Consider the following 24,790-nt stretch of genomic DNA (forward strand, 5'->3'; position numbering starts at 1 on the left):
TTCCTTTCCACAAGGGCAAGGAATATTTACCCGTTCCTAATGGAGGCTGCAGTGTCAGAGATAACGACAGGTCCTTCCGAGAGCTTTGAAATATCCCTTGGGGATGCTGAGTCCAGAGGACCAGAGCAAACCTGTCTAAAGTACACCGTGGAATCACTCGGAATGACTTCCTAGCAGAAGCATGTGTCCGATACGGCTTCAGCTGGTTGCAGTGTTCTTCTTCACCTCATACCTAAATTCAGATAAGAGGTCTCAATGCAGATGGAAAGATTGAGAAATAGAGAAATCACTGATGTGCTTTGAGAACTTCTAAGGACTGAGAACTAAAGAAATCCAATGTTGTAACATTAAGGATCGGTTAGAAAAGTAAACGTTAAAAACAAGGAAAGGGGAAGAACAAGTAAGCTTTCTTAAAGTATCTACTGTATTTAAAGGATCTTTAAACAAGTAAAGAAGTAATGAAATATATACGCAGAGAGAGAGAGAGAGAGATAGATATGCAGAAACCTAAGAAACTGCTGCGCAGGTTAGCTTCTTGCTCTCTTTTCTAAAAGTCACAGTGAATACAGCATCTGTGTGCGTTACAAGCATTGCCCTCAGTCCAGCACAGGTGCACACGAGAGGACAGCCTGCAGGTTGCGGAGGCAAAGCAACTGCTCTGGCTGGATGTGAAGAGCCAAGACAGAAGTTGCTGTCAGGGAAAAGATACACAGAGGGGATGAAAAAGACGGAGTGTGCTTCCGACCTTCACAACTTCTAAGCAAGCGGAGATGAGGTTGTGGAAGAAGCAAATAAGCTGTTGATCTAGAAGCAGCCTGAAGATTGCCCTTAAGCAGGGCCTTGCATTCTTCATTTTTACAGCATTGCTTGCCTTCAAGTGCACGATCATGATTTGATTAACTTTCTACCACTACAGAAATGCACCGGATTCTTTCCCAAAACTTACGGGTGGCACTTGGCAATATTGGTCAGCATTCTCTGTTTCCTTCGTCATCTCAATTCTCTTTTGGCCTGTGAAGCTTTTCAGATCAGAGGAGAAGATCCGCTGTAATATGGAGTTTTGGATCCTGCAAAGGAAACGAAGAATCCTACTGACAACTCTTTTCAACCTCACCTGCAACCATCTCAGAAAAGAATACCGAAAGAACACCGCTTTATCATGGGAAGCATACATTTGAGCATAGGTGTCCTATAGCTGAAGCGAGGTGAAGCAGGTTCCACACAAGGGGAAGGAGCACACCCATAAGCATTTCCATTAAGCCGTGTTTGCAAACAAATGGTTTAAAGACTTAGGTTTTCTTACAAGTGAAGAATGAAAAAATAGAAAGAAAGAAAATTACCCGGACGTACAGTTTTCCTCTAGCTTGCTTTGCTTCTTTCAGAATCTGAGTCTTGAGTGACAATCAGGGAGCAGCATTGTGCAGAAATGCCAAAGCCTCCCCAGCTTGTTGTACCTTCATCAACAAGGGCTTTGATACTGCTGCCTCCTCAGCAACATCAGCCATTTCCTAGGAGAGCTGGTGTCCACCAGGTCAAATAGGAATGGGAAATCCCTCTTGCCACAACTTCACACTCACACCAGAGTTGGCAGGACAGGCCGATGGACAGAGAAGTGTCTGTAAGAGTGTTAGAAAACAGACTTTAGATTTCTGTCAACCCAGGAAGAATGACTTGCTCATCCCTTCAAACTGACCTCTAAGTAGAAGGAGGTGATCCCAAGCTGCATTCCTGACATCTATGCTGCAAAGTCATCCAGTGTGACATGTTACTGTACCAGCCTGTGACGAACAGAAACAGGAGTTTGAGGTTATGCTGGTGGATTAGAATTAAGCTCAAAGAGTTAGTCCTTTGGTATGTTTTTTGTTTGCAAGTGTTTTCACTGCTTCCCAGACAATGTCTCCAGCAAGCTAGCTGCTTGCTTCATTTGTTCTGTTCTGTTCTGTTCTTTTTGATTCTGTTTTGTTTTGTTTTCTCAGCCAGGATTCTTAGAGAAATGAGATTAAAGTGATCATATTGTATGTCCATCCATCCCTCCCTCCCCTTCGCTTGTCCAGAGCTTTTACCTCGTCCACCAGCTTGAATGAACTCGGTCCTAGGCGCAGTTGTGTCCAAGCCATTCTGTTCCTAGACGTGTTGTGAGAACAGACAGCTAAGTAGTGGGGAGAGGACGTGCTGCTGTCTGCAGTGTGACCTCAGCGCTTACCAAACAGTAGGGAATACACAGAGAAGGGCCTTAGGAGAACTTCAAGCCCCAGATACATTTATGTGGAAACCATATTTCCCAAGATAACGCTGGACACAACTGCATAATCAAAATGGATTCATTTCTTGGTTCATCCAACTCCTAGGCTTTAGTTTTAAAAAGTTTCTGTCTTGTCTTAAAGCACTCTTCCAATCTCTATTTCCAGTTACTAGGATTTCCTGAAATAGCTCATCCCATTTTTTTCTTTGTACAATCTCCTAGTCTCTTTGTTTTCCTCTCCCCGAGAAACTTAGAGCTGCTCTCTTCATACTTGACAACTAGATATGGAGCTGTATCAGCCAGAAGGAAGTTTCCTTCACACCTTCCGCTTCTTATGGTACCTGGACTCTTACCTTTACTCTTACTCGCCCTTCCTACATTAGCACAAAGAAAGCTGTTTGGGAGATCTGATGTCTTGTTTTCCAGAAGCTACCCTGAATCACCTTTACGAGAGCTGTCCCACGCTGCGAGCACAAGTCTTGCAGTCTGGCCAGATATTTGCCTTCTAAGTCGATAATCAAATCTGTCAAGTTAAGAACACGTAACTAATGGAAAGGAAATCCTTTTATTTTGATCCGAATTCACTTTTTTTTTTTTTTTTTTTTTTTTTTTTTTTTTTTTTTCCTAGACCAAGACTGAATCGTGGGAAACCAGCAAAACTTTGGTGAAAGATGAAATGACAAATGTTAAGGTCAGGCAGCTTGCCCACTGCCATTGCTACCCTGAAAGCAGATGGAGTGCATCTTCATACACCACAGCCTGAGACACTAGTTGACAGGCCAGCCCATGTGATGAAGTGCATTGCTGTCCTGAATTTTAACGTGACAGGGGGACTCTTAAGCCTCTTGTTTATGCTTCAGTACTTGCGGTCTACGGGAGGACCACAGCACACTCTTCTCTGTCTCCCCTTATTTGTTGATCGTCTGTAGGAAGAAGAGAACGTGCAGAGGCCCTCCCCCGTACATTGGGTCTGTTCTCACTCTGTGCAGCTCCATCATTGAGCAAAGTACCAACCTTGAGGCTTCTGTAAGGACTTGACACAAACTACAGAATACTAAAATGAAGCATTCACAACAAAACCGCATTGTTTTCCCCAGCCAAGCGTCAAAACACTTACAGAAGGGCATGGTCCCTCTCTGTGCACCTCAAGGTGAGATCCACAAATCCTCACGTGGTTTCATCGCATCCAGCACCCTTCTCTGTCCCTCCCAGCTAAACGTGCGCAGAGGCAGCTCTTCCCAAAGTGCTGTGGTGACATAATTCCCTTCTGTTTCTGAAGTCATCACCGCAGGCGCCTCCCAGTGACGGCACAACACTCTCTGTTGCTAACGCGTCTGTCTCAGAAACAGCTAGAGAAGTACCACTATGCCCAAACTGCCTTGAATTAGAGTAGTTCAAACATTATTCCCTGCTCCCCTACATCTGTGGAAGGTGTGTGATCAATCTTTTCCTTGAGAAGGGATTACAGACAAAAAGAGCTTGATTCTGAGACGTTGCCCGTCCTTGTAGAGCAGTTCACCTTTGATTTCCATGTCAGAAAAAAGAAGGTGAAATCAACAATTCCCTTCCTCTGAGCTGGGAATAGGAAAGAAGCCCAATCCTCCAGGAAGCCTTCAAAAGGAAACTCTGCATTTCTTTGTTAAACACCTTGTTTAATTTCTTGAAAGAAATCTTTCCCAGGACTTTGCAACTGCGGTGGTTGGAAGCGGGTGGGCAGCCGAGTTCCAGCATGGCCGCTCTCTCACTCCCCCTCCTCAAAGGGAAAGGGGGAGAAAATACGATGCCAAGGGCTCCAGGGCTGAGATAAGGACAGGGCGATGGCTCAACAAGTATGGTGACGGGCAAAGCAGACTCAGCAGAGTGACCCTCAGGGTCCCTCCCTGCCCCTGCTCCCCGTGGGGTCCCTCCCACGGGATGCCGTCCTTCCCCAGCTGATCCTGCAGGGGCTGCCCACAGGCAGCAGCTCCTCAAGCACTGCTCCCACACGGCTCCGTCCCACGGGCTCCATCCATCCATCCCCCAGGAGCAAACTGCTCCAGCACGGGTCCCCCACGGCTGGGCGGCAGCTCCCCCCAGACCCCCTGCTCCTGCGGGGGCTCCTCTCCACGGGGGGGCTGCAGCTGCGGCCCGGGGCCTGCTCCTGCCCTGCGGGGGCTCTCCATGGGCCGCAGCCTCCTCCAGGCCACATCCACCTGCTCCACCGGGGGCTCCTCCACCCACGGGGGGGCTGCAGCGTGGAGATCTGCTCCATGGGCTGCAGGGGGACAGCCTGCTCCACCGGGGGCCTCTCCCTGCACAGCCCGCAGGGGAACTGCTGCTGCCTCCTGCCCTCCTGCTGCACTCACCTGGGGGGCTGCAGGGCTGCTTCTCCTCTCTTTCTCCCTGGGAAACAGCTTTTTTTTGTTATTTTTTTTTCTCCTTTCTTCAATATGCTCTCCCAGAGGAACAAGCGACATCGTTTCTTGGCTTGGCTCTGGCCAGCAGTGGAGCCGTTCTCTAACGGGGGGCAGCTTCTAGATTCTTCTCACGGAAGCCACCAAAGGGAGGACAGACCAAATGATTGCAAATTGATATCCACATGACAGCAAAATGGAGTCAAAGGATAAATTGTGCTATTCAGACTAAAAATGTGTAACATGCAGCTACATCTATCTGACCTTTGCACCTAAGTGCTGTTAACCATGCCAGGCATTTGTTGTTCACATGGTGAATAAGCGCTGTTTTGGATTGACAGAGATCATCTGTAGATTTGGTTCCAAAGGGGTTAAAATTCAGGCAAGGCAGTGAGAGCTTTGTGGGCTGCAGGAGAACCAAAATGCAGGAACTGTCAGGGCTCATCCTCACCTGGGACCAACTCTCATTTGGTCTTCTTTGGAGAGAAAGCCAAGCCAGCCAGACGGCTTCCACTACTTCTATGGGAGTGACCTTGGGCTTGATCTTTAAAATGAAATGAAGCAGAAGGCTGTGGCTTCTCCAGCCTTCAAGATATGCAGCACTTGGCTGGGAATGTTTCTTCCGTTCCTATGGATTTGAAGAGTCAGGGCTGAAAGAAGCAGCAGGAGCCTAGGGCCATATTCTGTCATCTCTCTGGAAACTCCTGAGGTGAATTACCTCCCTACTGGTGTCAACCTGCAGGCAGGCAGGCAAACGGGTGTGGTCTCCTCTCTGTGCAACTCCCTAATCCATGGTGTCTCTTTGCATGTGTGAAATTGCATGTGTATAGGGGGTGTGGTGGCAGAAGAGTGAAAGCCTCTTCTGATGGGTCCTCAAGCTGTGAGTCTGACCCTTCTGTGAGTGTGCTGAAAGCCATCCTGGGGCTAGAAGGGAGAGTGATCCAGCTGCACATCAGGAGACGGGGAAGAGACAGAGGCTCTGGCGTGCACTGCTGACTGCTTTGCCTCGGTGGGGTTGGAGTGAGGAAGCTGTACCCTCCTCTGTTAGCACAAAGGAGAGGAGTTATTCCATGCTATTTTTCCTCCTCTGTGGATGAATGGACAGACTGCACAGTTGGTTAAGGCCGTAGCTACTGAAGACAAGAACTCGATTGTCTGCTGCTCTTCAGGCAGAAGGCAGAAGGAATCAAGAGACAGGACTGGCTCTGTCTGCATACTGCAGGAGACGCACTTTTTTGCATCTTCTGTGCGTGAAAAAGTATGTTTTAATTGATAAGAATCCCAAGGGCCTAGAAATCCTGCAGTTTTAGGATAAATCTGGTATAAACGGAGTGTCCTGAGGATTTTGAGTACTCCATTTCCGTGGCCAGACCAACAGAAACTCCAGGGCAATAGTAAACACAACTTTCTCTCTCTTATCCTGAATTTCTCCACTTGTTATCTCCTGACCAGCAATTTACAGGAAAGATACAGGAAAGTGAGGGAAAATATTTGAGCTATTTATACACCAGTGCAGGTGGTGCCATGTTAACTTCACTCTTTTGCAAGATCTTGTTTGCTAACAGCAAGTCATGGCCCCTAGGGATGTTTTACCTTGAGGGAGGGAATGGGGGCACACCAAAACTAGTAGAACAAGCAAAATACTGTGGGGTGGAGCTGACAAAACAAAAAAAAAAAACCAAACAATCAAACAACAAAAAAACAACTACCACCAAGGACCACCCACTAGTGCCATGCTTTTCATACTGAAGTGAGGAAAGAGCAGAGCATCCTTGCAGTAACTTCATGCCTCAAAACCCTCCTTTGTCACTCTTCCTGCACTTGTGTAACAGGTGCTTGCAGGTCTGTTTCCTTTCTTATTTCAGGACTGGAAGATGGCTTCATGGACAAAACAGACTTGGCTTGGGGAAGAGTAATTGAATTTATTGCCAACTGATCACAAAGTAGGACAGTGAGAATTTAAAAACTTTAAAACCAACCAACCAACCAACCAACCAACCAACCAGAAAACCACCTCGCCACACTACCTCCATCCCAGGCTAAACCTCAGTCTTGATTCTTCTATCTATTTCCCACGGAGCAGTGGGGGGTGGTTGGAGGATGTTGGGGAATGGAGGTTGCAGGCTCTGCTGCTCCTTCATTGTATTTGGCAATTTTATTGATGGTAGCGCTCCCCACCCCTCCCATCCCCTCTTTCCCCTTCCCTCCACTCCCCTGCCCTCCCCTATGCTCCCTGTTCTTTCTGAGCAACAGTATGATAGATTCGGGTGCGTGGACAGCACGTGGGGCTACGGGGAGAGGACATGTACACAAAGATTTGGCTCCAGATCCAAAATGTCATGTATTTGGCAAATTTATTTATGGTAGCACTCCCCTCCCCTCCCCTCCCCTCCCCACTTTTGCCTCCCCTCCCCTCCCCTCCCCTCCCCTCTTTTGCCTCCCCTCCCATCCCCTCCCCTCCCCTCCCCTCTTTTGCCTCCCCTCCCCTCCCCTCCCCTCCCCTCCCCTCCCCTCCCCTCCCCTCCCCTCCCCTCCCCTCCCTTCTCTTATGCTCCCTGTCCCTACGCTCTGCTACACTCCCCTCCCCTATACTACCCTACACACTCCTACACTCCCCTCCCCTATCCTACCCTACACTCCCCTTCGCTACACTACCCTACATTACCCTATGCCCCCCTCCCCTACACTCTCCTACACTCCCCTCCGGTATCCTACCCTACACTCCCCTAAACTCCTATCCCCTACACTACCCTATACTCTCCTATGCTCCCCTCCCCTCTAACACGCTACACTACGCTATCCTATCCTATCCTATCCTATCCTATCCTATCCTATCCTATCCTATCCTATCCTATCCTATCCTATCCTATCCTATCCTATCCTATCCTATCCTACCCTATCCTACCCTACCCTATCCTACCCTACCCTACCCTACCCTATCCTACCCTACCCTACCCTACCCTATCCTAGCCTACCCAATCCTATCCTAGCCTATCCTAGCCTATCCTACCCTCCCCTTGCCCTCCCCTCCCTTCCCCTCCCCTCCCTTCCTTTTATTCCCTCCCCTTCCCTCCCCTCTTGTCTTCTTCTCTCCTCTCTTCTTTCTTTCGGGTAACTTCAAATCGCTTCAGGCGTTCTCACAGCTCCTATCCCTGGCTGATTCACGGCAACCCATCAGCAGCAACCAGAAGCGCTCCAGCTGCTGTGTCACTGGTCGAGCAACAGTCTCCAACTGGGAATCGCTGACTTCGTTGTGTGGCTCAGACAGGTGCCTTGCAGTTCCACCGTGGCCTGGACGTGTCCTCTTGCTGTGTCCCCACCTACAGCGCAGTTCTGCTTAGAAGCAGCAGCAGGCTTTGGAAGATGTCCCACTCCTTCCATTTTCAGTGCTTTAGCTTGGCTAGCCGGGTGGTGTCTGTCACTAGAAGACAACAACGAGATTTGGGTTAGAAACAGCTAACTGAGTAGTTCCTTTGCACAAGGGCAAGGAATAGTTACCCCTTCCTACTGGAGGCTGCAGGGTCAGAGATAATGACAGGTCCTTCCGAGAGCTTTGAAATATCCCTTGGGGATGCTGAGTCCAGAGGACCAGAGCAAACCTGTCTAAAGTACACCGTGGAATCCCTCGGAATGACTTCCTAGCAGAAGCATGTGTCTGATACGGCTTCAGCTGGTTGCAGTGTTCTTCTGCACCTCATACCTAAATTCAGATGAGAGATCTCAATGAAGATGGAAAGGTTGAGAAATAGAGAAATCACTGATGTGCTTTGAGAACTTCTAAGGACTGAGTACTGCATCAATCCAATGTTGTAACATTAAGGATTGGTTAGAAAAGCAAACGTTAAAAACAAGGAAAGGGGAAGAACAAGTAAGCTTTCTTAAAGGATCTATTCTATTGAAGGTATCTTTAAAGAAGTAAATAAGTACTGAAATATATATGCAGAGAGAGAGAGAGAGAGAGAGAGAGAGAGAGAGACAGAAACCTAAGAGTCTGCTGTGCAGGTTAGCTTCTTGCTCTCTTTTCTAAAAGTCACAGTGAATGCAGCATCTGTGTGCGTTACAAGCATTGCCCTCAGTCCAGCACAGGTACACACGAGAGGTCAGCCTGCAGGTTGCGGAGGCAAAGCAACTGCTCTGGCTGGATGTGAAGAGCCAAGACAGAAGTTGCTGTCAGGGAAAAGATACGCAGAGGGGATGAAAAAGGCGGAGTGTGCTTCCGACCTTCACAACTTCTAAGCAAGCGGAGATGAGGTTGTGGAAGAAGCAAATAAGCTGTTGATCTAGAAGCAGCCTGAAGATTGTCCTTAAGCAGGGCCTTGCGTTCTTCATTTTTACAGCATTGCTTGCCTTCAAGTGCACGTCGATGATTTGATGAACTTTCTACCACTACAGAAATGCACCGGATTCTTTCCCAAAACTTACGGGTGGCACTTGGCAATCTTGGTCAGCATTCTCTATTTCCTTCTTCATCTCAATTCTCTTTTGGCCTGTGAAGCTTTCCAGATCAGAGGAGAAGATCCACGGTAATACGGAGCTTTGGATCCTGCAAAGGAAACGAAGAATCCTACTAACAACTCTTTTCAACCTCGCCTGCAAGCATCACAGAAAAGAATACCGAAAGAACACCGCTTTATCATGGGAAGCATAAATTGGTGCATAGGTGTCCTAGAGCTGAAGCGAGGTGAAGCAGGTTCCACACAAGGGGAAGGAGCACACCCAGAAGCATTTCCATAAAGCCGTGTTTGCAAACAAAGGGTTAAGATTTAGATTTTCTTACAAGTGAAGAATGAAGAAAGAAAAGAAAAAGAAAATTACCAGGACATCCAGTTTTCCTCTCGCTTGCTTTGCTTCTTTCCGAATCTGAGTCTGGAGTGACAGTCAGGGAGCAGCGTTGTGCAGAAATGCCAAAGCCTCCCCAGCTTGTTGTACCTTCATCAGCAAGGGCTTTGATACTGCTGCCTCCTCAGCAACATCAGCCATTTCCTAGGAGAGCTGGTGTCCATCACCAGCTCAAATAGCAATGGGAAATCCCTCTTGCCACAACTTCACACTTGTTATAAATGGCTCAGGATTCAAATTAGGATTAAATAAAAAAATAGGATTTATTAAAAGAATATAAAGGAATAGAGGTAAGCAAACAGCGCTGGGTGCACCGGGAGTCTCTGCTCCACCAGGACGCACACCTGTTACATCAAGCAGCTGATCTTTATGCACCTAGACTAATACATATTCATTACTACTTCTAAAAAAAATAGATTATTATAATTAGCTTCCGGGGTCCAGTTCCTCCTACTGGAGCATGCGCATCAGTCTCCTCTGGGGGTCTCTAGGGGTCTTTCATGCTGAAGGCTCGTAGTCTTCCTCTCACCCTTTGTACTTACTCGGCACTATTCCAAGTTTATGGAACACTCTCTGTACACTCTCCACAGGTCTTGTCTCCCAACCGTCCTTCAGCTTCTTTTTTCTTCCTCTTAATCTCTTGGCCCCCCTGGCCAGATACCAAGGATCCACATAGTATCTCATAACAGTCACTAGTTGTTATCAGTTGTTCTGAAACTCCCAGACATCAAACACAAACAGCTTTCTTATTTGACGCTTCACGAGTAATTAAAACATTCTTCCCCAGCCATTCACAGACACATCTATAGCAGTGTTAAGTTAATCTCGAAGAAGACAGGAAAAAAGGCTGTAACTGTTAGAAATAGAAGTCCGGAATAACAAAAGCAAACAGGTTCATAAATTTAAGGAGTGTTTTCTGAAGACTTGATAAATTGACTAGAATGAGGGGGAGACTGGGACACACTGCATATGTGGTTCAAGAACTAAACTGCCGGTGCAGGGCCCAGAGGCAGACAGGATTCAAACAGAATTATTCTTTATGGACACGAATTTATGGACACGAATTGGAATTGTTAAAACATTCCTCACAATCCCTTATCTTCTTTTTAATATCCCCAATTCGTGTCTCTTCTGTTATTAATAATTGGATTTCATCAGTTTGTTCTTGGAGGGTCCAATTCTTAAGCATCATAATTGACATATTCCCTTCTTTTTTTTTTATGAAGTTATTACCAATGTACTATTTATCACCCGGTGTATTAATAATGTAAGACAAGGTATCATACAAGGTATAAACAATAACATCTTTACACCACATAACAATAAAAATAACACTCTTTTAACCCATGGTCCACCAGGCAGCCATGAAAATAAAAATAAATGAAAATAAATGAAAATAAATCCCAATTCATATCCTTCCAGGTTTGTGTTTGCTCGCTCACGTCCCCCGTCTCCTTCTCTGGGATGGGAGAGAGAAATGGGAAAGTGAAGCCTGTGAGTTGAGATAAAAACAAGTAGATAATAACAATAATAATAATAACAATAATGATTATAATAGTACTACTAGTAATAATGTGTACGAAACAAGTGATGCACAATGCAATTGCTCACCACCTGCTGTCCGATGCCCAACCTAACCCCGAGCAGTCCGGCCCTCCTCCCAGCCTGCCTGCTGGCAGGACAGTGAGAAGCTGAATTTGGCTTGGTCCTTGGCTTGATGTAAGCACTGCTCTGCAACAATTAAAAACAATTAAAACATCAGCATATTATCAACATTCTTCCCATCCCAAACCAGAACATAACATTCTATCAGCTACTAGGAAGAAACACCCTTTTTATCAATCTTTAAACAGCAATTACTAAAGCTAAATTTTCCACAGACTTCTCCTTCTTGTGCTAGTAAATAATCCAAAGTTAGGCTATTTTGATACAAAGCAGTTCTCATCATTTATAACTATTTCTATTACAGCTAATAACCTAATTATTCTATTAAGTATATATACTGGGGTCCTATAGTCCCACGATCTGTCTTCTGCCCACGTATCTGGATCATAATAGGTAAACACCTTCAGGGTTGATTCAGGCTTGTGTTACCGTTCGGCCTGTCAGGGTGATCCAGCTCCTGGAAAACGAATCACAATTTTATATAGGTTAAAAAAAGGTTCTTATGTTATTTTCTCAGGACAACCTGACCTTAGTGTGGGAGAAGTCCAGTCGAGGCCCTCTCACTCGGCAGTCAATACCCATAGGGGTTGCTTCCCTCGGTAGACCATACACACCGCAGTGGAGGGTCCTGCCCTGGTCTTGCCTTCTCCCTTTCCTCCCTTCAGGCTTGTCCCCTTTATTTGGCATCCTTAATTCATGCAGAGCCTCGTTGCCAGAATATTAGTTCTTTCTTAGCTTGAGTTTCAGTTTCCCAGGAGCGGGCTCAACTCTCCAAGTTTCAGTAGTTACTGGTCCTTTTATTCTGGATGCATGGGTCCCTTCCTGCAGTTCTCACAGCTGTTTCAGTAGTCAGTAAAACAAGGTACAGTCCCTCACATCGAGGGTTCAGTGATTCTTCCCTCCCGTGGCTGCTTGTTGAAACACTTTCTTTTTTATCTTCTGACAAGTTAAATAACAGTTATCTAATTTGCTTTGCTGTATGGCCCTTTCCAGGTTCCTGTAGCAGGATTCATCTGATAGCCTTTCAGGTTGATACAGATTTGACTACAGATACCAGGGTTTTGGCATTCATCACTATCTCCACAGTTTCCCAGCTGGACAGTCACATTCATTTATGTTGCATTCCTTCAGGGGCTCATCATTCCAATCCTTGCAGTCTCTCTGCTGGTTACACACTTTATTGATATCTATGCATTCTCCACTTCTGCACTTGAATTTGCCAGGTCCAGAGCACTGAATAACATTGTTACAGTTTGCTTCATCAGTGCCATCCAGACAGTCTCTCACACCACTGCACTGCCTACTCCCATGGACACAGTTCCCATCTTCACATCTGAACTGGTCTGGTCCACAGGTCCAAGAAGGGCAGTTAATTTCATCACCTCCATCCTTGCAATAAGGATCTCTGTCACATCACCACTTCTTATAGGTACATTCACCTGAGCCGCACTGCACCTCACTCACAGAACACTTCACCGGAGGTGCAGGCTGGCAGCCACACTGCTCCAAAGATTTATCCGAGTGGTCAGAGCAGTCACCTTGACCATTGCAGACAAAGCTTTTGGAAATACATTGTCCACTACTGCATGTGAACTCTGCTGCACTACAAGTCACATTGCCACAATTCTCTTCATCTTTTCGACTGTCACAGTCTCTTTCACCATCACATTTTCACGACACTGGGATACACTGGGTCGACTGAGGACCACAGCTGACCACAGCTGATTTCATTTACCTGGCATGTTCTCATATGACACAGCTCAGCACTTTCGTCAGACCCATCTTCACAATCCGAATCCTCATCACACTGCCATCTGTTTGGCACACACTGACCACTGTTGCACACAAAGTCAGATTCAGCACACATCTTTTTCACATATCTTCTTCACACAAGCACTCTCATCACTGCCATCTGAGCAGTCTTCACATTTTACTCTAGCACTGTCGTCAGCAGTGCACAGTCAGGTGAGGGCGAGCAGCAGGCAGAGCGCCCTGCACCGTCACCTGTGTCACTTATACTACTCCTATTACCCATGCTGTTAGTGTCAGTGGCATCCTCCTTGTACCGTTTCTGTCTTTGTCTCCCCCCTTTTCTTTTTGTCACTGGCCATTCACCACAAATGGATAAGACACATGATTACGAGTTAGGAAAGAGAGTGTAACGTCTGCTATACGTCTGCAGGCAGTGCCAGCTGCAACCTTAGGTTTGTGAAAGAGCCTGCCGGTGGTCATTTGGCAGTGTAATCTGCGTCTCTGCACTCCTGCCCTGCAACAGAGCTAAGTCATCATTAGTAATAGTTATAACACTGATCTGGGGACGAATAGTCTTTTTTACATTGCAAGATAAACCTTTTATAAAAAGAATGCTAGAGTGAAGCAGCACAGCCGCTGCTGCCGCTGCCTCCACGGTCACGTCAGACAGGCTGCAGGGTCCTGATGTCCGTCCCTCTGCTCTGTGCCGACTCGCCTCACGGTGAGGGTCAGCTACCGGTGTCCACTGACGCCTCTGGTCTCCCGTAGCAACTCGATCTCGGATGTTCTGCAATTACTTCAATTTCCCCGCGTTTTGCAGCTTCTGTCAGGTCTATTCTGTGTCTCTCAGAGCCGTCCGTGGCTCTGCAGCATCTCTCAGGGCTCTCTCCGTCCAGCGGTAGTCCCTCCGTAGTGTCTCGGGTCTCCCGGCGCCGCTCCAGGCTCTCGGCGCCGCTCTGGTCTCTCGGCCTGTTCAGGTCTCAGTGAGTCCAGGTCTCGGCCTGTGCGGGCCTCATATGTTGCAGGAAGCAAGTCATATCATGCTCCTGCCTTTTTCTTGTCACAGTCAAAACATTTAAGAGCAAAAGTAGGATACACAAGATACACAAGATACACTGGGCCCATATATTAGGCACCACCACTCAAAACTTGGATAAAACAGCACTTCTTTTCAGTCTGTCAAGCACTTTGTTTGTCTCTGCCCACTCCCCTTGCGGAGAGTACGGAACAACGGATCCTGCACTCGCTTTGCAGCAACGCTGCTTCTCACTCACACAGCACAATCGCACACGGAGGCCTCCAGCACATCTCATTCATACCACAGGAATATAATTTAGAATGATAACCAACCAAATAAGTATTGTCTCTGACTGTGTTTTTCATGAAGTGACTTGTAACACTTTGTTTCAAACCCTTACATTTACACAAATACTTTCAACACAAAATACATACATAAAAACACATACAATTATTAACACTCCAGTTAGTATCCCTCCAGCAGCTGAAAACATACCGTTTGTCTGCAGTTTCGGGAGATCTTTGCTCCTGCGGTGAGCAGCCGAGAGTGGAGTCCCCTCCGAGCAAAAACACTCAGGGTGCACCTAGGGGCGTCCACGCTGCAGCCGATCCCGCAGCCGAGCAGAGTGTCTCCTGCCTGGCTCACCAAAATGACTCACAGAAAGCTGACTCCACAATCAGTAAGATTGTAAAGTAGGTATGTTTACTCAGTTCCATGCAGCACGGGGCAGGTAGTCCCCCCAAAGTCGTGCAGGCCTAATGTGACAAATTGCTTTAGTAAAAAGTTACATATACATAAACATTCCTATACATATACATAACCTGTCCCTTTATGAACAGTCCTCCTTATTTTAGACCCCTTGGTTAAAGTCTGAACCATGAGGTTGTTTTTGATCTGGTTCTCGGGGTCCGAGAGGCTCCTGTTATCTGGTGGTATAAGTGCAGCACAGGCACAAATGTAGCACATATTCATTCTTAATCAATTGCTCTCTAATTTCTAATTCCAATGTTTCAGCTTGCTCTTTTCTGGATCCACGGGTATTCTACTATTAACGTTCAAAGCCTGACAGACCCCATCCTCCGTGGATCAAAATACAGGGGGTCTTAAGGGTTCTTTTGGTCATTCTGTCATAAAATACTGGATCATTTTTAATTTACTCTTTAATTTTCTGGGGCCCCTATTGTTCCAATTTCTAATCATTATTCATAATGGACTTTTTGGTCATATATCTGGTAATTTGCTCCCTTTCTGGTCCTTGGTCTTCGATTTTATCTGACCCATCCAGGAATTTTACTAGTGGCAATTCCCACAGCCCTTGGCTGCCCGGTGAGAGTGTCTTGCAGGGGGTTTAGGACCTATCACCCACCCACGTATCCCTCTTCTCACCAGCCCAGCCCCTCCTGACAGGAGATTAGAACCAGTGAGAAAACAAAAAGACCTCCACGCTGACTTTAGAAGTCTCAGTTACACTCTCACACAAAAACTGGCAACCGTACCCTTACCCAACCGGACGGTATCTTACGAATCAGTCGTCTTCGTCCAGACTCCAATCGGACGGTATCCACCAGCGTCTCTGCTGTCTTCGTCTGGGATCGAACCAGACGGTATCCAAACGACTGTCGTCTTCATCCGGTTCGATTCCGGACACCGGAATCCAACCGAACGGTATCCAAACGACTCTGTCGTCTTCGTCCGGATCTTCGCGCGCAGAATTACGGGCAAAAAACAGCCGGCCACAAGGGAGCTCAAAAAAAATCAAATTCTTTGCTTACCTTTATTCAGGTTCAGGATGGCATTAGTCCCGATCTGACTCAAACAGGAGCCACCAAATGGTGGGGCGCCTCTCCTAGATTAAATCAGAATTCAGGAACTATAGCCATCCCGGACGAGCCCCCAAATTGTTATAAATGGCTCAGGATTCAAATTAGGATTAAATAAAAAAATAGGATTTATTAAAAGAATATAAAGGAATAGAGGTAAGCAAACAGCGCTGGGTGCACCGGGAGTCTCTGCTCCACCAGGACGCACACCTGTTACATCAAGCAGCTGATCTTTATGCACCTAGACTAATACATATTCATTACTACTTCTAAAAAAAATAGATTATTATAATTAGCTTCCGGGGTCCAGTTCCTCCTACTGGAGCATGCGCATCAGTCTCCTCTGGGGGTCTCTAGGGGTCTTTCATGCTGAAGGCTCGTAGTCTTCCTCTCACCCTTTGTACTTACTCGGCACTATTCCAAGTTTATGGAACACTCTCTGTACACTCTCCACAGGTCTTGTCTCCCAACCGTCCTTCAGCTTCTTTTTTCTTCCTCTTAATCTCTTGGCCCCCCTGGCCAGATACCAAGGATCCACATAGTATCTCATAACAGTCACTAGTTGTTATCAGTTGTTCTGAAACACCCAGACATCAAACACAAACAGCTTTCTTATTTGACGCTTCACGAGTAATTAAAACATTCTTCCCCAGCCATTCACAGACACATCTATAGCAGTGTTAAGTTAATCTCGAAGAAGACAGGAAAAAAGGCTGTAACTGTTAGAAATAGAAGTCCGGAATAACAAAAGCAAACAGGTTCATAAATTTAAGGAGTGTTTTCTGAAGACTTGATAAATTGACTAGAATGAGGGGGAGACTGGGACACATTGCATCTGTGGTTCAAGAACTAAACTGCCGGTGCAGGGCCCAGAGGCAGAGAGGATTCAAACAGAATTATTCTTTATGGACACGAATTTATGGACACGAATTGGAATTGTTAAAACATTCCTCACACACTCACACCAGAGTTGGCAGGACAGGCCGATGGACAGAGAAGCGTCTGCCAGAGTGTTAGAAAACAGACTTTAGATTTCCGTCAACCCAGGAAGAATGACTTGCTCATCCCTTCAAAGTGAACTCTGAGGAGAAGGAGGGGATCCCAAGCTGCATTCCTGACATCTATGCTGCGAAGTCATCCAATGGGACATGTTACTGTACCAGCCTGTTATGAACAGAAACAGGACTTTGAGGTTATGCTGTTGGATTAGAATTAAGCTCAAAGAGTTAGTCTTTTGACGTGTTTTTGTTTGCAAGTGTTTTCACTGCTTCCCAGACAATGTCTCCAGCAAGCTAGCTGCTTGCTTCATTTGTTCTGTTCTGTTCTGTTCTTTTTGATTCTGTTTTGTTTTGTTTTCTCAGCCAGGATTCTTAGAGAAATGAGATTAAAGAGATCATATTGTATGTCCACCCATCCCTCCCTCCCCTTCGCTTGTCCAGAGCTTTTACCTCGTCCACCAGCTTGAATGAACTCGGTCCTAGGCGCAGTTTTGTCCAAGCCATTCTGTTCCTAGACGTGTTGTGAGAACAGACAGCTAAGTAGTGGGGAGAGGACGTGCTGCTGTCTGCAGTGTGACCTCAGCGCTTACCAAACAGTAGGGAATACACAGAGAAGGGCCTTAGGAGAACTTCAAGCCCCAGATACCTTTTATGTGGAAACCATATTTCCCAAGATAACACTGGACACAACTGCAGAATCAAAATGGATTCATTTCTTGGTTCATTCAGCTCCTAGGTTTTAGTTTTAAAACGTGTCTGTCTTGGCTTAAAGCACTCTTCCAATCTCTATTTCCAGTTCCTAGGATTTCCTGAAATAGGGAATCCCACTTTTTCCTTTGACAATCTCCCAGTCTCTTCTTTTTTACCTCTCCCCAAGAAACTTAGCACTGCTCTCTTCATACTTGACAATAGATATGGCGCTGTATCAGCCAGAAGGAAGTTTCCTTCACACTTTCTGCTTCTTACGGTATCTGGGCTCTTACCTTTACACTTACTCGCCCTTCCTACATTAGCACAAAGAAAGTGTTTTGGAGATCTGATGTCTTGTTTTCCAGAAACTGCCCTGACTCACCTTTACGAGAGCTGTCCCACGCTGCGAGCACAGGTCTTGCAGTCTGGCCAGATATTTGCCTTCTAAGTCAATAACCAAATCTGTTCCAAAGGTAAGAACATGTAATGAATGGAAAGGAAATCCTTTTATTTTCATCGCAGTTCACTTTTTTTAGTTAAGTTAAGAACATGTAATTAATGGAAAGGAAATCCTTTTATCCTTTTATTTTGATCCAAATTCACTTTTATTTTTTTTTTTTTATTATTATTATTTTTTTTTCTAGACCAAGAATGAGTCGTGGAGAACCACCAAAACTCAGGTGAAAAATGAAATGACAAATGTTAAGGTCAGGCAGCTTGCCCACTGCCATTGCCACCCTGAAAGCAGATGGAGTGCATCTTCATACGCCACAGCCTGAGACACTAGTCGACAGGCCAGCCCGTGTGAGGAAGTCCATTGCTGTCCTGAATTTTAACATGACAGGGGGACTCTTAAGCCTCTTGTTTATGCTTTAGTACTTGCGGTCTCTGGGAGGACCACAGCACACTCTTCTCTGTCTCCCCTTATTTGTTGATCGTCTGTAGGAAGAAGAGAGCGTGCAGAGGCCCTCAGCCGTACATTGGGTCTGTTCTCACTCTGTGCAGCTCCATCATTGAGCAAAGTACCAACCTTGAGGCTTCTGTAAGGACTTGACACAAACTACAGAATACTACAAAGAAGCATTCACAACAAAACCCCATTTTTTTCCTCAGCCAAGCATCAAAACACTTACAGAAGGGCATGGTCCCTCTCTGTGCACCTCAAGGGGAGATGCACAAATCCTCACGTGGTTTCATCGCATCCAGCACCCTTCTCTGTGCCTCCCAGCTAAACGTGCACGGAGGCAGCTGTTGCCACAGTGCTGTGGTGACACAATTCCGTTCTGTTTCTGAAGTCATCACCGCAGGCGCCTCCCAGTGACGGCACAACACTCTCTGTTGCTAATGCGTCTGTCTCAGAAACAGCTAGGGAAGTACCACTATGCCCAAACTGACTTGAATTAGAGTAGTTCCCAAATTATTCTCTGCTCCCCTACGTCTGTGGAAGGAAGGTGTGTGATCAATCTTTTCCTTGCGAAAGGACTACAGAGCAAAAGAGCTTGATTCTGAGACGTTGCCCGTCCTTGTAGAGCAGTTCACCTTTGATTTCCATGTAAGAAAAAAGAAGGTGAAATCAACAATTCCCTTCCTCTGAGCTGGGAATAGGAAAGAAGCCCAATTCTCCAGGAAGCCTTCAAAAGGAAACTCTGCATTTCTTTGTTCAACACCTTGTTTAATTTCTTGAAAGAAATCTTTCCCAGGACTTTGCAACTGCGGTGGTTGGAAGCGGGTGGGCAGCCGAGTTCCAGCACGGCCGCTCTCTCACTCCCCCTCCTCAAAGGGAAAGGGGGAGAAAATACGATGCCAAGGGCTCCAGGGCTGAGATAAGGACAGGGCGATGGCTCAACAAGTATCGTGACGGGCAAAGCAGACTCAGCAGAGTGACCCTCAGGGTCCCTCCCTGCCCCTGCTCCCCGTGGGGTCCCTCCCACGGGATGCCGTCCTTCCCCAGCTGATCCTGCAGGGGCTGCCCACAGGCAGCAGCTCCTCAAGCACTGCTCCCACACGGCTCCGTCCCACGGGCTCCATCCATCCATCCCCCAGGAGCAAACTGCTCCAGCACGGGTCCCCCACGGCTGGGCGGCAGCTCCCCCCAGACCCCCTGCTCCTGCGGGGGCTCCTCTCCACGGGGGGGCTGCAGCTGCGGCCCGGGGCCTGCTCCTGCCCTGCGGGGGCTCTCCATGGGCCGCAGCCTCCTCCAGGCCACATCCACCTGCTCCACCGGGGGCTCCTCCACCCACGGGGGGGCTGCAGCGTGGAGATCTGCTCCATGGGCTGCAGGGGGACAGCCTGCTCCACCGGGGGCCTCTCCCTGCACAGCCCGCAGGGGAACTGCTGCTGCCTCCTGCCCTCCTGCTGCACTCACCTGGGGGGCTGCAGGGCTGCTTCTCCTCTCTTTCTCCCTGGGAAGCAGCTTTTTGTTGTTATTTTTTTTTCTCCTTTCTTAAATACGCTCTCACAGAGGAACAAGCGACATCGTTTCTTGGCTTGGCTCTGGCCAGCAGTGGAGCCGTTCTCTAACGGGGGGCAGCTTCTAGCTTCTTCTCACGGAAGCCACCAAAGGGAGGACAGACCAAATGATTGCAAATTGATATCCACATGACAGCAAAATGGAGTCAAAGGATAAATTGTGCTATTCAGACTAAAAATGTGTAACATGCAGCTACATCTATCTGACCTTTGCACCTAAGTGCTGTTAACCATGCCAGGCATTTGTTGTTCACATGGTGAATAAGCGCTGTTTTGGATTGACAGAGATCATCTGTAGATTTGGTTCCAAAGGGGTTAAAATTCAGGCAAGGCAGTGAGAGCTTTGTGGGCTGCAGGAGAACCAAAATGCAGGAACTGTCAGGGCTCATCCTCACCTGGGACCAACTCTCATTTGGTCTTCTTTGGAGAGAAAGCCAAGCCAGCCAGATGGCTTCCACTACTTCTATGGGAGTGACATTGGGCTTGATCTTTAAAATGAAATGAAGCAGAAGGCTGTGGCTTCTCCAACCTTCAAGATATGCAGCACTTGGCTGGGAATGTTTCTTGCGTTCCTATGGATTTGAAGAGTCAGGGCTGAAAGAAGCAGCAGGAGCCTAGGGCCATATTCTGTCATCTCTCTGGAAACTCCTGAGGTGAATTACCTCCCTACTGGTGTCAACCTGCAGGCAGGCAGGCAAACGGGTGTGGTCTCCTCTCTGTGCAACTCCCTAATCCATGGTGTCTCTTTGCATGTGTGAAAATGCATGTGTATAGGGGGTGTGGTGGCAGAAGAGTGAAAGCCTCTTCTGATGGGTCCTCAAGCTGTGAGTCTGACCCTTCTGTGACTGTGCTGAAAGCCATCCTGGGGCTAGAAGGGAGAGTGATCCAGCTGCACATCAGGAGACGGGGAAGAGACAGAGGCTCTGGCGTGCACTGCTGACTGCTTTGCCTCGGTGGGGTTGGAGTGAGGAAGCTGTACCCTCCTCTGTTAGCACAAAGGAGAGGAGTTATTCCATGCTATTTTTCCTCCTCTGTGGATGAATGGACAGACTGCACAGTTGGTTAAGGCCGTAGCTACTGAAGACAAGAACTCGATTGTCTGCTGCTCTTCAGGCAGAAGGCAGAAGGAATCAAGAGACAGGACTGGCTCTGTCTGCATACTGCAGGAGACGCACTTTTTTGCATCTTCTGTGCGTGAAAAAGTATGTTTTAATTGATAAGAATCCCAAGGGCCTAGAAATACTGCAGTTTTAGGATAAATCTGGTAAAAAATGAGTGTCCTGAGGATTTTGAGTACTCCATTTCCATGGCCAGACCAACAGAAACTCCAGGGCAATAGTAAACACAACTTTCTCTCTCTTATCAGAAATTTCTCCACTTGTTATCTCCTGACCAGCAATTTACAGGAAAGTTACAGGAAAGTGAGGGAAAATATTTGAGCTATTTATACACCAGTGCAGGTGGTGCCATGTTAACTTCACTCTTTTGCAAGATCTTGTTTGCTAACAGCAAGTTATGGCCCCTAGGGATGTTTTACCTTGAGGGAGGGAATGGGGGCACACCAAAACAAGTAGAACAAGCAAAATACTGGGGGGTGGAGCTGACAAAACAAAAAACAAACAATCAAACAACAAAAAAACAACTACCACCAAGGACCACCCACTAGTGCCATGCTTTTCATACTGAAGTGAGGAAAGAGCAGAGCATCCTTGCAGTAACTTCATGCCTCAAAACCCTCCTTTGTCACTCTTCCTGCACTTGTGTAACAGGTGCTTGCAGGTCTGTTTCCTTTCTTATTTCAGGACTGGAAGATGGCTTCATGGACAAAACAGACTTGGCTTGGGGAAGAGTAATTGAATTTATTGCCAACTGATCACAAAGTAGGACAGTGAGAATTTAAAAACTTTAAAACCAACCAACCAACCAACCAACCAACCAACCAGAAAACCACCTCGCCACACTACCTCCATCCCAGGCTAAACCTCAGTCTTGATTCTTCTATCTATTTCCCACGGAGCAGTGGGGGGTGGTTGGAGGATGTTGGGGAATGGAGGTTGCAGGCTCTGCTGCTCCTTCATTGTATTTGGCAATTTTATTGATGGTAGCGCTCCCCACCCCTCCCATCCCCTCTTTCCCCTTCCCTCCACTCCCCTGCCCTCCCCTATGCTCCCTGTTCTTTCTGAGCAACAGTATGACAGATTCGGGTGCGTGGACAGCACGTGGGGCTACGGGGAGAGGACATGTACACAAAGATTTGGCTCCAGATCCAAAATGTCATGTATTTGGCAAATTTATTTATGGTAGCACTCCCCTCCCATCCCCTCCCTTCCCCTCCCCTCCCCTCCCCTCCCCTCCCCACTTTTGCCTCCCCTCCCCTACCCTCCCCTCCCCTACCCTCCCCTCTTTTGCCTCCCCTCCCCTCTCCTCTTTTGCCTCCCCTCCCCTCCCCTCCCCTCCCCTCCCCTCCCCTCCCCTATGCTCCCTGTCCCTACGCTCTGCTACACTCCCCTCCCCTATACTACCCTACACACTCCTACACTCCCCTCCCCTATCCTACCCTACACTCCCCTTCGCTACACTACCCTACATTACCCTATGCCCCCCTCCCCTACACTCTCCTACACTCCCCTCCGGTATCCTACCCTACACTCCCCTAAACTCCTATCCCCTACACTACCCTATACTCTCCTATGCTCCCCTCCCCTCTAACACACTACACTACGCTATCCTATCCTATCCTATCCTATCCTATCCTATCCTATCCTATCCTATCCTATCCTATCCTATCCTATCCTATCCTATCCTATCCTATCCTATCCTATCCTATCCTACCCTACCCTACCCTACCCTACCCTATCCTACCCTACCCTACCCTACCCTATCCTACCCTACCCTACCCTACCCTACCCTATCCTAGCCTACCCAATCCTATCCTAGCCTATCCTAGCCTATCCTACCCTCCCCTTGCCCTGCCCTCCCTTCCCCTCCCCTCCCTTCCTTTTATTCCCTCCCCTTCCCTCCCCTCTTGTCTTCTTCTCTCCTCTCTTCTTTCTTTCGGGTAACTTCAAATCGCTTCAGGCGTTCTCATAGCTCCTATCCCTGGCTGATTCACGGCAACCCATCAGCAGCAACCAGAAGCGCTCCAGCTGCTGTGTCACTGGTCGAGCAACAGTCTCCAACTGGGAATCGCTGACTTCGTTGTGTGGCTCAGACAGGTGCCTTGCAGTTCCACCGTGGCCTGGACGTGTCCTCTTGCTGTGTCCCCACCTACAGCGCAGTTCTGCTTAGAAGCAGCAGCAGGCTTTGGAAGATGTCCCACTCCTTCCATTTTCAGTGCTTTAGCTTGGCTAGCCGGGTGGTGTCTGTCACTAGAAGACAACAACGAGATTTGGGTTAGAAACAGCTAACTGAGTAGTTCCTTTGCACAAGGGCAAGGAATATTTACCCCTTCCTACTGGAGGCTGCAGTGTCAGAGATAATGACAGGTCCTTCCGAGAGCTTTGAAATATCCCTTGGGGATGCTGAGTCCAGAGGACCAGAGCAAACCTGTCTAAAGTACACCCTGGAATCCCTCGGAATGACTTCCTAGCAGAAGCATGTGTCTGATACGGCTTCAGCTGGTTGCAGTGTTCTTCTGCACCTCATACCTAAATTCAGATGAGAGATCTCAATGAAGATGGAAAGGTTGAGAAATAGAGAAATCACTGATGTGCTTTGAGAACTTCTAAGGACTGAGTACTGCATCAATCCAATGTTGTAACATTAAGGATTGGTTAGAAAAGCAAACGTTAAAAACAAGGAAAGGGGAAGAACAAGTAAGCTTTCTTAAAGGATCTATTCTATTGAAGGTATCTTTAAAGAAGTAAATAAGTACTGAAATATATATGCAGAGAGAGAGAGAGAGAGAGAGAGAGAGAGAGAGAGATACAGAAACCTAAGAGTCTGCTGTGCAGGTTAGCTTCTTGCTCTCTTTTCTAAAAGTCACAGTGAATGCAGCATCTGTGTGCGTTACAAGCATTACCCTCAGTCCAGCACAGGTACACACGAGAGGTCAGCCTGCAGGTTGCGGAGGCAAAGCAACTGCTCTGGCTGGATGTGAAGAGCCAAGACAGAAGTTGCTGTCAGGGAAAAGATACGCAGAGGGGATGAAAAAGGCGGAGTGTGCTTCCGACCTTCACAACTTCTAAGCAAGCGGAGATGAGGGTGTGGAAGAAGCAAATAAGCTGTTGATCTAGAAGCAGCCTGAAGATTGTCCTTAAGCAGGGCCTTGCGTTCTTCATTTTTACAGCATTGCTTGCCTTCAAGTGCACGTCGATGATTTGATGAACTTTCTACCACTACAGAAATGCACCGGATTCTTTCCCAAAACTTACGGGTGGCACTTGGCAATATTGGTCAGCATTCTCTATTTCCTTCTTCATCTCAATTCTCTTTTGGCCTGTGAAGCTTTCCAGATCAGAGGAGAAGATCCACGGTAATACGGAGCTTTGGATCCTGCAAAGGAAACGAAGAATCCTACTGACAACTCTTTTCAACCTCGCCTGCAAGCATCACAGAAAAGAATAGCGAAAGAACGCCGCTTTATCATGGGAAGCATAAATTGGTGCATAGGTGTCCTAGAGCTGAAGCGAGGTGAAGCAGGTTCCACACAAGGGGAAGGAGCACACCCAGAAGCATTTCCATAAAGCCGTGTTTTCAAACAAAGGGTTAAGATTTAGATTTTCTTACAAGTGAAGAATGAAGAAAGAAAAGAAAAAGAAAATTACCAGGACATCCAGTTTTCCTCTCGCTTGCTTTGCTTCTTTCCGAATCTGAGTCTGGAGTGACAGTCAGGGAGCAGCGTTGTGCAGAAATGCCAAAGCCTCCCCAGCTTGTTGTACCTTCATCAGCAAGGGCTTTGATAC

The 24,790-nt window shown here is 47.2% G+C and overlaps 2 long non-coding RNA genes across 2 annotated transcripts; both read right to left on the minus strand.

Moving 5' to 3' along the window:
- Nucleotides 1–1,018: 1,018 nt before the first annotated feature.
- Nucleotides 1,019–3,499, minus strand: LOC140001926 (uncharacterized). The gene is made up of 5 exons (XR_011807732.1): nucleotides 3,360–3,499; nucleotides 2,686–2,765; nucleotides 2,064–2,124; nucleotides 1,694–1,778; nucleotides 1,019–1,616 (listed from the first exon to the last, which is right to left on the minus strand). It is a non-coding gene; the product is annotated as an uncharacterized lncRNA (long non-coding RNA).
- Nucleotides 3,500–22,911: 19,412 nt separating this feature from the next.
- LOC119715224 (uncharacterized) lies at nucleotides 22,912–24,790 on the minus strand. The gene is made up of 4 exons (XR_005262402.2): nucleotides 24,653–24,790; nucleotides 24,260–24,380; nucleotides 23,332–23,533; nucleotides 22,912–23,254 (listed from the first exon to the last, which is right to left on the minus strand). It is a non-coding gene; the product is annotated as an uncharacterized lncRNA (long non-coding RNA).

Source organism: Anas platyrhynchos, chromosome 2 (assembly GCF_047663525.1).
Source record: "Anas platyrhynchos isolate ZD024472 breed Pekin duck chromosome 2, IASCAAS_PekinDuck_T2T, whole genome shotgun sequence".
NCBI lineage: Eukaryota > Metazoa > Chordata > Aves > Anseriformes > Anatidae > Anas > Anas platyrhynchos.